Genomic DNA, 13,401 nt, shown 5'->3' with positions numbered 1-13,401 from the left:
AAACAAACAATTAAAGGGGGGATTTTGTGTAACAAACGTAATTAATTAAGTTTAAGTAAACAAGTAGCTAGTTCAAATATTTGATGTTTATGAAATGATGAGAGAAACTAGGGTGTAACTGTTCCTCATAGGTTCATAACGCAGTAACCATTGCTATAACAACTCTTTCCTAGTATCTTGCATTCAAAGTGGTAAGTTATGTATCCCTAATTCCTTGATCCGGCAACTAGTGAATTTCACTCCGCACCTTGGTCCGGCTACGGGTGTACTTTACTAAATCTTACCTTTTACCTCATATTAAGCATTAAAATCGATGTATGCTTAGTTATTACTTCGCACTAATCAACACTAGCCTATTAAATTGTATATACTAAATCTACGTTGATAATTCTTTTCTTATTATCTACCTCCTTCGTCCGGCAAATAACAACAAGGTGAGTTTAACACGTGCACTCGTTAAAAAGACTTCTAAATGAAAGAATTATCAATACATGCAAGAAACTATTCAAGAATTGTTATTTTAGCTAGTATTACTTTTTTATTACCCTTGGTTCCCACAACCCTAGTTGTGGATTTAGTTAGCCATGTTCATAATTACGCAATTCATATTAATTAGACAAGAATTCGTGTACTGACTTTGATGAGATTGAAGAAAATCCAAAAAAATCACTTGAATTCGGGAAAATAATGCAATAAACGATTCCGGAAAAATTATGTATTTTCCAAAATCCAATATTTAACAACCATGATTATAAATCAGAAAAATAACCAAGAGTCTAACCCCAAAAACGAGGTTTTTGGTCCTATTTATGATAAAAGAATCATAAACATAAAGAGAAACCTAAATAAGAAAAATCTGTCCAAAAACGCGTCTCGCATTGACGACCTGACTGACGGACCGTCGAGGCAACGACGGATCGTCGACACATCCGTTGGTCCATACTTCAACTCTATTTTCAGCTGCTTTCTTATCCAACTCTCTGTTACCATCGACAGACCAAGACGACGGTCCGCTGATAGGACGACGGTCCGTCGATGGCCTTTTTTGCTCCACAGTTAGAATCTTTTCAAATTGGGTACTGGGGCTACATTCTGTCAACACCAACGGATCACCAGGACGGTTCGTCGATGAGACGACAGACCGTCATCCCTTCCGCAGCCTCACACTTAGTCAGAATTTCCCGATCTCTCCTTGGCAGCATAACATATTAATGGCGACGGTTGCAACCTACGGACCGTCGATGGCTCCGTAGGTCATATTTTCTATAATTTTTAGCACATCTTCTACGTTTTCATTCTGGACAATTTTTCCTGCAAATACAAAGAAAAATACATTAAAACTACTTCAAAGAGGCCTTAGAAACACACTAAACTTAAGGAAAAAGCATTGAAAGTACCGTGAAACCACGGTACATCAACACCCTCAACTTAAATTCATTGTTTGTCCTCAAGCGACACACTATGACTCACCAGAAAAACCTTTGTACAAAAGTATCCTTATTTTAGCTTTCACAATCATCTGGCTATCAATCCAAATTATTTTCATTATGTTCATGCATGATATCACTATTAGGCTCGCTCATGTGGATCAGACCATGACACAGATTCACCATGCACCGACATCTCTCCTCTTTTACTTCTCACCAAGGTGTCAACTTTCCAGTATTGCAACTATTGTTCTTTCGTTAAAAACAATATCCTCCTTTTTCACACAGTGATTTCTGTTTGAGTATAAGGATTATTTTTTCAACACTCACTCTCAGAATAATTTCTCACCTTATTAGTACTTATCGCCATAGGCTTGCCCTTATTTTCACTGCTTTAAGGTCAACATATTAGACTCTTAGGATCACGATACGAATTTCTTAGCTTGTAACGTAGGCTCAGGGTCAGGTAGGGTGCATTTTGATGTATTTTAGTGACCTATTTCCCTCCTTGACATAACAACTATGCATCCTACCTTTTCATCGTTTATTCCGCCCTATTTCTAAATTTTTTTATATTCTTTTACCTTGCCTTTCTCCTTTCTTTCTCTTTTTGTGTAAGTGACTCTTCTTTTATTTTTTAGTTTTTTAACTTTCAAATTTTGCAATTTTGGAATTTTTCACTTGATTTCAACTTTGCTTGAGTCACTTTTCTTTTCTTCTTTCTCTCTCTTTATTCTTTGAGCCCCACTTTCCGGAGAATTCCTTATAATAGCCACTCTCAACTCATGGCTTTGCCATGAGTCAAGGTACACAATACCCAAGGTTGGATCAGGGCCACGACAAGGTTGTTTTGTGCATTAGCCACCCACAACTTATGCTTTTGTCATAAGTTGAGGTGCACATGTCCCTGGAGGGACCAGTGCCAACACATTGTCCCCTGAAGATAAGTTGGGGTTTAAAAGAAAGGTTAATCTTAAGATCAAATTATTTGGATCAAGAAGGGATTAATTTCATTTGGTTTTCTTTTATATAGGATAAAGATTGACTATATTAAAAAAGGGCCTATGATTCTTTCCTAATTGTCTATTACAAATTACTTTTAGCAGGACTAACAAAGCAAGTTCTAGCTCACTACCAACGGTGGTCTATTCAACTTTCTCACACTCACTTAACACCTCATTACCCTACTAGATTATCAGACATTTAGTTTGAGCTTAAGATTGAGGGTCATGTAAGGGTGTATCTCTATGCCATGCGTAGAGCCACACATTCATCATTCACTATGCCTAATCAATGAGCAATATCTTTAAATCAGAATATCATTTTATTTATCCATCATGCTTCAGATTTCATATCAATATTATGTACAAGATACTAACGTGTCGGTTCAACAGTAAAGTAAACAGTCTATTGGGGAAAAAGAACAGAGGCAAGAAAACCCAAAAAGAGGATAGTGAGTTGGGATATTCATATTTCACCGTAGCACTCACTTTTCATTTACCCCACCCCAACAAGAGAGCATGCAATAGTCCCTAATGCATAAAAAAAATACAAAACTGAGTGGTAGGTGAAGCAAACCGGAGGCGCATAGCGCCAATGATCAACAAGATAACAGGTCCTGTTTCCCGGAATCCGCTCCCTATGTAGTAGGGAAACTATCAGTAGTGTCTGCACCAATAAAAACACCCTCAGTAGTGCTCCTCTCAACATCAACAATCTTGGATCTAGACGCCCCAACATCCTCCTCCTGAGCCCTCATCTGCTGGGCCTCCTCATCAATTAGCGAGGCTCTCCTCGCAGCCTCCAACTCAAGATGCTCTCTCTTACTAGACCCGAGATAGACTCAACCGGGGTGGTGTTAATAGGCTCTGATGTAGCTTGATCAGCCCCTTGTGCTTGCTCTATCGTGGCTGCCAAGCTCTCACCTAGCGGCTGCACCTCTGCTCGGGGCCCTCTATTGGAAGCCGGCTCATTGGCCTTATCCCAGATGAGACCGATATCCACTATAGCAGTCGGGGTCTTGAGAACATCAATGTGCCACACGGGCACTCCAAAAGACCCGTACAATTAAAAAATTATGCAAGGGAAGGGGTAAGTAGTGGTGGTCTTAAAGGCCTTCTCATGAATGACCGACTGTAACAGCCACGCGAAATCCACCTCGAACCCAACAACCATGGCATTTATCAGCACTGCCCTATCCCATGTAACAATATTATCAGCAGCAGCAGGGGAGAGGCAATGATGGACCAAGAGCCATAAGAATTTGGCCGTGAATGTGAGGTTGGACTTCTTTATACCTCCTTTGGGCTCCAGCACCTAATCAATACCCTCGCTTTCCACGGAGATGTTCTGGGCTATCCACCTCTTGGTGGTCTCTCTCAGCACTCTCTCACGCTAGAAACGACCATACTTTACCAGCTTCCACCGATAGTTAAACTCGGGAGTGAGGGGGTTCTTGGTGGTATCAGTGTCAGCATCATATAAAAATCTGCGAATGGCGGGCAAAGAGATATCCACCCACTTGCCACGGACACGAACATGCTCAAGTGGTGCGTGTTTGGCGGGGTTAGCCCGCCTGTCCAAAATAGCCCTGAGAGTCGCCATACAAGCGTCGTAGAACTCTCACACCATGTCCTCGCTATAACAACCCAAATTCCTAGCCGTTTACTCTAGCCGATGGGGGGTGAAAAGGTCATGTATAGCTGATATCCTGGAAAGTCACTTGGTAAGAACTCACCGCTCGATTGTCAGAGTTCGAGTCATGACCCCCTTGTCGTTGAGAAGCTTCACATACCTGTATATCTGATATTGGCCTTCGACACACCACCGGTTGCACTGATCAGCCACTGGTGCGGGGACTTTGGTCAGGGATGATAGAGTAGAATCCGCATTGTCAACCTCCTTAGACAAGGCAGAATGGACCAATATAGCTGGAGCAGCTCCCCTATGTGAAGATGAAGCTTCCTCAAACCCGGAAGCCTCCGCAGAGCTATACGCTCCAGAAACTGCAGCAAACCCAGACGGTGTGCCGGTTATTGTGCGCTCCTCATCAGACTGTGAGGCAGTGACTACGTCAGGTGCTTCCCTCTTGGGCGTGCTCCGAGAGGTCCTAGTAGCACGTGACGGTGGCTGGGTGCTTAGGGGCAAGTATTCGGGGTCGTGTTCATCGTTGGACTACACAATCACCAACCGGTGGGAAGGGGCGACAAACTTTGAACGTCCCCGAGAGTAGACTAAGTCTTGCTTGGGTGCCATGTGTACGTGAAAGAAGGGGATATTAGTAACAATGTAAGCATGCGACACACTCAAAAGAATCAAACACATAGGAGGAAACACAAACAGAGTGGTGATGCAAAATTTACTGATGAACCCCATCGACGGTCCATCAAATGAACGACGGTCCGTCAGTGTGGGTCGTCGGTGGACACTTAGAAAATTTATTTAGACATTCCATAAACAAATGTTCTGGTAGAGACGACGAAAGTGCAGGACGTACTGTCGACGGAACAACGGTCTGTCAATGGTGGTTCGTCGATGGACCCTTTGAAAAGTTTTGAGAAACTTCAGATATAAGGGTTCTGATAGAGTCTACGTTCATGCAAGATGGTCCGTCAATGAGTCGACGGGTCGATGAACCGTCGTCTACCCCCGTGGGTAGACATTTAGACAAATCAGGAAAGATGTTATTGACGGACCCCAACGACGGTCCGTCGATTGACCGACGGTCCGTCGACGGGGTCTTGTTCTGTCTCTCAGGGACAGAATTTTGGCAGCCATTGTTACCCCTAAAGAACAATTTTAGAGTTATCTAGGAAACATTAAGTTCCTTAGCGTTTAACAAAGCATTTCATCATTCCTAGGGCATGAATTATCGTAGTTTTAAACATAGAGTCTCACAGACTATCAAACCCAAAGTCGGAAAAAAGCATTCAAAACACATCAATTATTGGATAATACACTCCCATCCCATTCACTTTCATTTTTCTAAAGGATTAGGAATTCAGTTTGAAGATTTTAAACATGCAACCATGTCCCAAATTCAAGACCTCGTATCGTATTCCAGCAATTTAGGATGTAAAGTAACGAGAGTAAAAACAGCAGATCAGAAAGACATACCTGTATACTGTAGTGTAGGGAATGAGGGGATGAATTCTTGCAAGTACGAAACAACTAATAGTGACCTTGAACACCGACAGGGCAGAAGACAAATAAAGATGGAAGATTAAGGAAGAGAAGGGATTTGGGAAACTGATGGAGATTTGGGGAAGAGGAGAATCTGATTGATAGAAATGGGAGTTAATGGGTGAGGAAGTGGGGAAGTTGAAGGGAAATGGTTTTGGGAAGGTTTTGAAAGGGTGGGTAACTAAAAAGTTTATTAATTGAATATATAGCCGGTCGGGTCGGGTCAGGTTATTGGGTCGGAGGAATCGATGATTCCCCATCGACGGATCGTAAGTCAGTCGACGGTCCGTCGACTCCTTCGTCAAATATGCCCTAACTTAGAAAATAATAAAAGAAACAAACCTGGGATCTATGAACCCTACCAACGGTCCGTCGATCAATGCACCAGACCAATTTTGTGAAGATTTCTGGGGATTCGGTCCTTGCACATTGAACACCCAATAAGCTAATCTTTTGTATTTTCTGGACACATTTTAGACACGGACGGTGGTTGATTCTCTAGCCAACACTTCTAAAAAAAATAAAAGAAAATTAATACGTGACATTAAATGAGAAAAACAAAAATAATGCATTTAGGCCTATAAAATCACAATAAACAAAACTATTGTTGGCTAGAGGATACATATTAGGTTGCCTCTCAATCAACGCTTGATTTAACATCGCGGCACGATACAGAACTCTTGATTACTCAAACTTCATCAAGATGGTATGCCTTGATACTTCATTTGCCTTTTCAGCATGCCCAAGGTAGATTTTGATTCATTGCCCGTTCACCTTGAACCTTACAACCTCCTTATTCTCCAACTCAACCGCTCAATGAGGGAAAACTTGGGTGATCAAGGATGGACCAGTCTATTTGGATTTGAGTTTGCCCGCAGACAAGCGCAACATAGAGTTGAATAAAAGCACTAAATCCCCAACAATAAAATCATGCTTCTCAATCTTTTGGTCATGGTACTTCATCATCTTTTCTTTGTAAAGGGCTGAACTTTCATATGCCTTTAAGCGAAATTCATCAAGCTCATTCAACCCATTTAACCTCTATTCCACAGCCTCATTCCAATCAGTTTTCAGTTTCTTCATTGCCCACATAGCCTTACGCTCTAACTCAACCGACAAGTGACAAGCTTTCCAATGTACAAATTGGTATGGGGACATACCTATGGGAGTCTTTTCTGCGTCTGGTAGGCCCAAAGAGCCTCATTAAGCCTCCTTGACCAATCTGTTCTATTCGCATTCACCGTTTTCGCCAAAATCTGCTTGATTTCTCTGTTTGATACCTTACTTGCCCATTAGTCTGAGGATGGTATGGTGTGGCCATATTGTGGCGAACCCCATATTTCTCCAACAATCCTTTGAACAACTTGTTGCAAAAGTGGGATCCCCCATCACTGTAATGGTCTTTGGGGTGCCAAATCTGGAAAATATGTTCTTTTTCAAGAACGCGATGACACTCTTCCCTTCATTATTTGCAAGTGCTATGCCTTTCACCCATTTAGACACATAATCAACCGCCATAAGAATATACTTCATCCCATGATAACTCACAAAGGGACAAAGTCAATACCCCACACGTCAAACAACTCAATTACAAGAATGAGATTTAAAAGGGAGTTTTGCCGTTTAGCAATAGCTCCATCTCTTTGGCACCTATCACATGCCTTGGCGAACTCATGAGCATCTTGATGGATGGTTGGTCAATAGTAGCCACATTGCAAGATTTTATGGGCTGTCCGGATACCACTATGATGCCCACCCACAGGCGAGGAGTGCATGCCTCCAAAACACTCAACATCCCGACTTCCGGCACACAACGCCAAATGAGGCCATTAGCACAACTCCTATATAAGTATCGCTCATCCCAAAAGAAATTTTTCATATCATGCATGAACTTTTTCCTTTGATGAAAAGACAAGTCCGATGAGATGATATCACTAGCCAAGTAATTCGCAAAATCAGCGAACCATGGAATCAAGTCTTGAGGAGCGGCCAATACATGCTTATCAGGGAAAGTATCATCAATTTCAGTCTTTTCACCCAATTCTTGCATAGATCCATCCTCTAGTCGGAACAAGTGATTGATAACTTGATTTTTGGTCCTTTTTCTATCTTTCACTTCAAAGTCAAATTCTTGCAATATTAATACCCACCAAATGAAACTCGGTTTCGCATCCTTCTTTGCCATCAAATATCTCAAGGAAGAATGATCAGTATGCACTATAACTCTTTTCCCAAGCAAATAGGAGCAAAATTTCTCGAAAGAAAAGACCACCGCAAGAAGTTCTTGTTTAGTCACAGTATAGTTCTTTTGGGGTTTCATTAAGGGATTTACTGGCATAATAAATGGGGTGAAGGATTTTATCTCTTCTTTGACCCAAAACTACACCAATCGCAACCCCATTAGCATCAAACATCACATCAAATGGCTTACTCTAATCCTGAGAAATAATAATGAGCGCAGACACCAATTACTTCTTAACTCACCAAATGCCTTAAGACAATATTCATCAAAATAAAATTTACACTCTTTCTCAAGTAACTTGCACAAAGGATATTCAATTTTTCAAATATACTTGATGAACCTCCGGTAGAAACCCGCATGCCCAAGAAAACTCCTCACACCTTTTTACAGAGATGAATGGAGGAAGTCCCTCTATCACATTGACTTTAGATCGATCAACCTCTATACCCTTCTCTGAGATGTGATGGCCCAATACAACACCCTTTTTCACCATAAAGTGACATTTTCCCCAATTTAGCACAAAGTTGTAATCTTCACATCTTTTGAGAACTTCTGACAAGTGATTCAAACAATGATCAAATGAGTCACCAACAACAGAATAATCATTCATAAATACCTCAATGGTGTCCTCAACCATATAAGAGAATATGGACATCATACATCTCTGAGAAGTAGCCGGTGCATTACACAACCCGAAGAGCATCCTCTTAAACGCGAAAGTTCCATAAGGACAAGTAAAAGTGGTTTTCTGTTGATCTTCTAGTGCAATAGAGATTTGGTTGTAACCTGAATAACAATAAAAAAAACACCATCCCTTTCCTGCAAGCCCATCCAACATCTGATCCATGAATGGCATAGGAAAATGGTCCTTCTCAATCCATGCATTCAATTTCTGGTAATCCATACACACTCTCCATCGGGTCACCGGCCTCGTTGGAACAAGCTCATTTTTTTATTTGGGACTACAATCATTCCCCCTTTCTTGGGAACACACTAAACATGGCATACCCAACTACTATCAGTGATCGGATATATGACTCTAGCATCCAACTACATAATAATTTACTTCTTCACTACCTCTTGCATAGGTGGATTTAAAAGTCTCTGGTGCTCAATACTGGGCTTATGATCGGGCATGAGTTGGATTTTATGTGAACTAACACCGGGAGGGATCCTAATAATATCCGCAATAGTCCACCCAATAGCTCTCTTGAACCTCTTCAACACTTTAACCAAACATTCTACTTGTTGCATATTCAAATATAATGCAATAATTACCAACAAAGTTTCACCTTTCCCCAAGAATACATACCTCAGATTAGGTGGTACAACTTTAAGCTCAAATTTTGGAGCCTCCTCAATAGATGGTTTTGTGGGTGGAGACTCGTGATGCTTTATATCTAAATCCAATTTCTTTGGTTTGAATCGAACATCACCTCGATCAAGTGCCACAACTAATGACCCATACTCTTCAATACAGTCACTCTCAAAATTCATGATCACTGCCGCTAGTTCCTCAACACCAAGACACTATTCTATTTTACCTCAGACAAGCTCTCAACCTTGTAGGATATCACAAATACCGATTGGAGCTCACCATTATGTCTCATGGACCTACAAATGTTGAAAGTCGCTTATTTATTGTTAAATCGAAACTTCATTTGTCCATTCTCCATATCAACCAAGGCACGATCGGTTGCAAGGAATGAACTCCCAAGAATAACAGGCACCTCAAAGTCCACCTCACAATCAAGAATCACAAAATTGGCCGGAAAAATAAACGACTCCACTTTTACTAGAACATCATGGAGTATCCCAATAGGCCTCTTCACCGTTCGATCGTCCATCAGTAGCCGCATCGCAGTGGGATTTGGGTCTCCCAAACCCAAATTCTTGTAAATAGAGAGAGGCATGAGATTTATGCTTGCCCCAAGATCAGATTATGTTTTAGCAAAGTGTAATAACACGATTGTACATGGAATAGTTAAAGCACCCGGATCTTTTTTTTTTGCACAAGAGACCTTGTAGTAATAACACTACAGTGTTGTATTCAATCATCTTTCTTAAAATTGACCGATCTCTTCTTAGTGACCATTTTTTTCATGAACTTGGTGTAACCGGGCATTTGTTCAAGAGCTTCTATCAAAGCGACATTGATGGAAAGTTGTTTCAACATAGTAATAAAATGCCGGTATTTACCATCCTCATTCTTTTTCATCAATCTTTGTATAAATGGAGGTGGTGATCTAGAAATGTGGGTCACTTTTTGGGGTGTCTCATCTTCTTTTCCCGATATATCTACCAACTCACCACAAACTTTCTCTACCACATTATCTCCTCTCTTCTCATCTTCGACACCAGACGACATAGGTGGATCTATGGTCTACTTACCCCCTCGAGTAGTGACTGCCATACAATGTACATTACTTTTCGGATTTTGGTTAGTATTGCTAGTAAGAGTACCCGGTTGGCGTGGGTTCACAGTAGAAGACAATTGGGCCATTTTTAACTCAAGATGCTTGATTGATATTGCATGTGCATCAACCTTTTTCCCAATATTTGCTAAATCACCTCTCAACTCTTTGGCATGCTCATCACTAGCATCAAACCTCCTCTTCATCTTCTGTAACATATCCTTATCTCGCGCCATACTACCTCCACCATCCCTAGGAGCAGGTGGAACATAGGGCCCACTTCGATAGTTTCTGTTACTGTAATTACCCCGGTTAAAGTTGTTGTCGCAATTGTAGGTTCCATCTCAAACATAGTGACCCTCTCGGTTGTAATTTCCACACTTCCGACCTTGATTTCCTTGACCTTGGTGCCAATTTTCCTGATTGGAACCTTGGGCGTTTGATCGGAAACCCCCCATCTGCTTATTCACTACATAAGACTCTTCTTCATAGTAGTTCTCATCAACCGGTGGTGGTGGCTTAGCCAAATAGTTCATCGCATTTACCTTTTTTGTACCTCCGGTGACATGTTTTAACACCAACCCAAGCTCAATTCTCATTTGAGCCATCTCTTCACAAATCTCAGCTGCAGCTGGGTTATGTGAAGTTTGCACTACAAAAGTGTTTCTCCCAGTATCCAACTTCCTAGTGCTCTATGCTTTATTATTTCGAGAGATTTTCTCTAACTTCTTAGCGATCTATGCATAAGTACACTTCCTATAAGAACCACCTGCAATCGTATCAAGCACTACTTTATTATTATCATCTTGCCCCCGATAGAAGTACTATTTCAGTGACTCATCATCAATGCGGTGGTTTAGGACACTTCTCAAGAATGAGGTGAACCTATCCCAAGAACTGCTTACTGACTCCCCTGGTAATGTCACAAAGTTGTTCACTCTAACTTTGTGGTTTAGCTTTTTAGAAATCGGGCAATACCTTGCTAGGAACACATCCCTCAATTGCTCCCAAGTATAAATTGAATTGTAGGGCGACTTAGTAAATAAAATTGCGGCCTCCCACGTCAGTGAGAGAGGGAGCACCCTTAATCCAATTACATCCATGTCTAAGTCTGGCCTCCCTACATAACTCTTACACACTGACCTTAGTTTGGCGATGTGAGCATGTGGATCCTCATATGCTAGCTCCAAAAATAAACCTCTAGCGGTGAGCATCGACATCAAGCTACTAGTTACCACAAAAGTATGACCATGTGGTAGAGGAGGTAGGACAAGTGGCCCATCAGAGTCATTGATGTTAACATTTCCCTTATAGTACTCTTGAGGGCATGGGGTGGGAGGTTGCCTCCTCAGATTACCTTCACCATGGTTATCAATAACCACTCGATTATGAGCATCAACAGGCAGGGGAAATTGAGGGTTCATTTCATCATCGATATAAGCAGGATTGTTTTGAATATTGATTCTGCGAAGTGTGCGGTTTAGTTCAAGATCAAGTGGAAGTATTGGTTCTCCTCGACTCCGCATACACTAAAGCTATACCTGCGACAGACAAAGAAAATTAGAAAATTGTTGACTAAAATTTGGTAATGTGCTTAAGGTTAATCTTAAATTCACTTTCCCCGGTAGCGACGCCAAAATTTGATACGCTCAAATTATACTTCCCTAAAGAAGTATAAGTGGTCGTATCAAGTAAAGAACCCAAATGTTAATTTGGGGTCGATCCCACGAAGAAAATGATTTAGACTTAACTTCAATCTAGAATTACTTCTATTTAGTCAAATCTTTTCCGGAAACAAGCAATTAAAGAGGGGGGGGGGGGATTTTGTGTAACAAAAGTAATTAATTAAGTCTAAGTAAACAAGTAGCTAGTTCAAATATTTGATGTTTATCAAATGATGAGAGAAATTAGGGTGTAAGTGTTTCACATAGGTTCATAACGCAGTAACCATAGCTATAACAACTCTTTCCTAGTATCTTGCTTGCAAAGTAGTAAGTTATGTATCCCTAATTCCTTGGTTTGGCAACTAGTGAATATCACCCCGCACCTTGGTCTGGCTACGTGTGTGTACTTACTAAACCTTACCTTTTACCTCATATAAAACATCATAATCGATGTACGACTTAGTTATTATTTGGCACCAATCGACTGTACCCAATTAGATAGTATATACTAAATCTACGTTGATAATTCTTTTCTTATTATATACCTCCTTGGTTCGGCAAGTAGCAATAAGGTCTGTTTAATGCGTGCACTCGTTAAAAAGACTTCTAAACGAAAGAATTATCAATACATGGAAGAAACTATTCGAGAATTGTTATTTTAGCTAGTTTTACTTTGTTCATTTCCCATGGTTCCCAAAATCCTAGTTGTGGATTTAGTTACCCATGTTCATAATTACACAATTCATATTAATTAGACAAGAATTCGTGTACTTACTTTGATGAGATTGAAGAAAATCCAGAAAATCACTTGAATTCGAGAAAATAATGCAATAAACAATTCTGGAAAAATTAAGTATTTTTCGAAACTCAATATTCAACAACCAATATTACAAATCAGAAAAATAACCAAAATTCTAACCCCAAAAACTAGGTTTTTGGTCCTATTTAAAATAAAAAAATCCTAAACATAAAGGTAAACCTAAATAAGGAAAATCTGTCCAAAAACATGTATCGCGTCGAGGACCTGACCGACTGACCGTCGAGGCAACAACGGATTATAGACACCTCCATCAGTCCATACTTCAACTCTATTTTCAGCTGCTTTCTTCTCCAACTCTCTGTTACCATCGACGGACCAAGACGACAGTTCGTTGATAGGATGGCGGTCGATCGATTGCCTTCGTTTCTCCACACTTAGAATCTTTTCAAATCGGGTACTGGGGGTACATTCTATTAACACCAACGGATCACCAGGTCGGTCCGTCGATGAGACGACGGACCGTCATCCATTCCGTAGCCTTACACTTAGTCAGAATTTCTCGATCTTTCCTTGGCAGCATAACATCTTCATGGCGATGGTTGCCACCTATGGACCGTCGATGGCTCCGTAGGTCATCTTTTATGTAATTTTCAGGACATCTTCAGCGTTTTCATTCTGGACAGTTTTTCCTAAAAACACAAAGAAAAATACA

The sequence above is a fragment of the Solanum lycopersicum genome, chromosome 3, assembly GCF_036512215.1.
Source record: "Solanum lycopersicum chromosome 3, SLM_r2.1".
Taxonomy (NCBI): Eukaryota; Viridiplantae; Streptophyta; class Magnoliopsida; order Solanales; family Solanaceae; genus Solanum; species Solanum lycopersicum.
Note: the sequence above shows the minus strand (reverse complement) of the source record.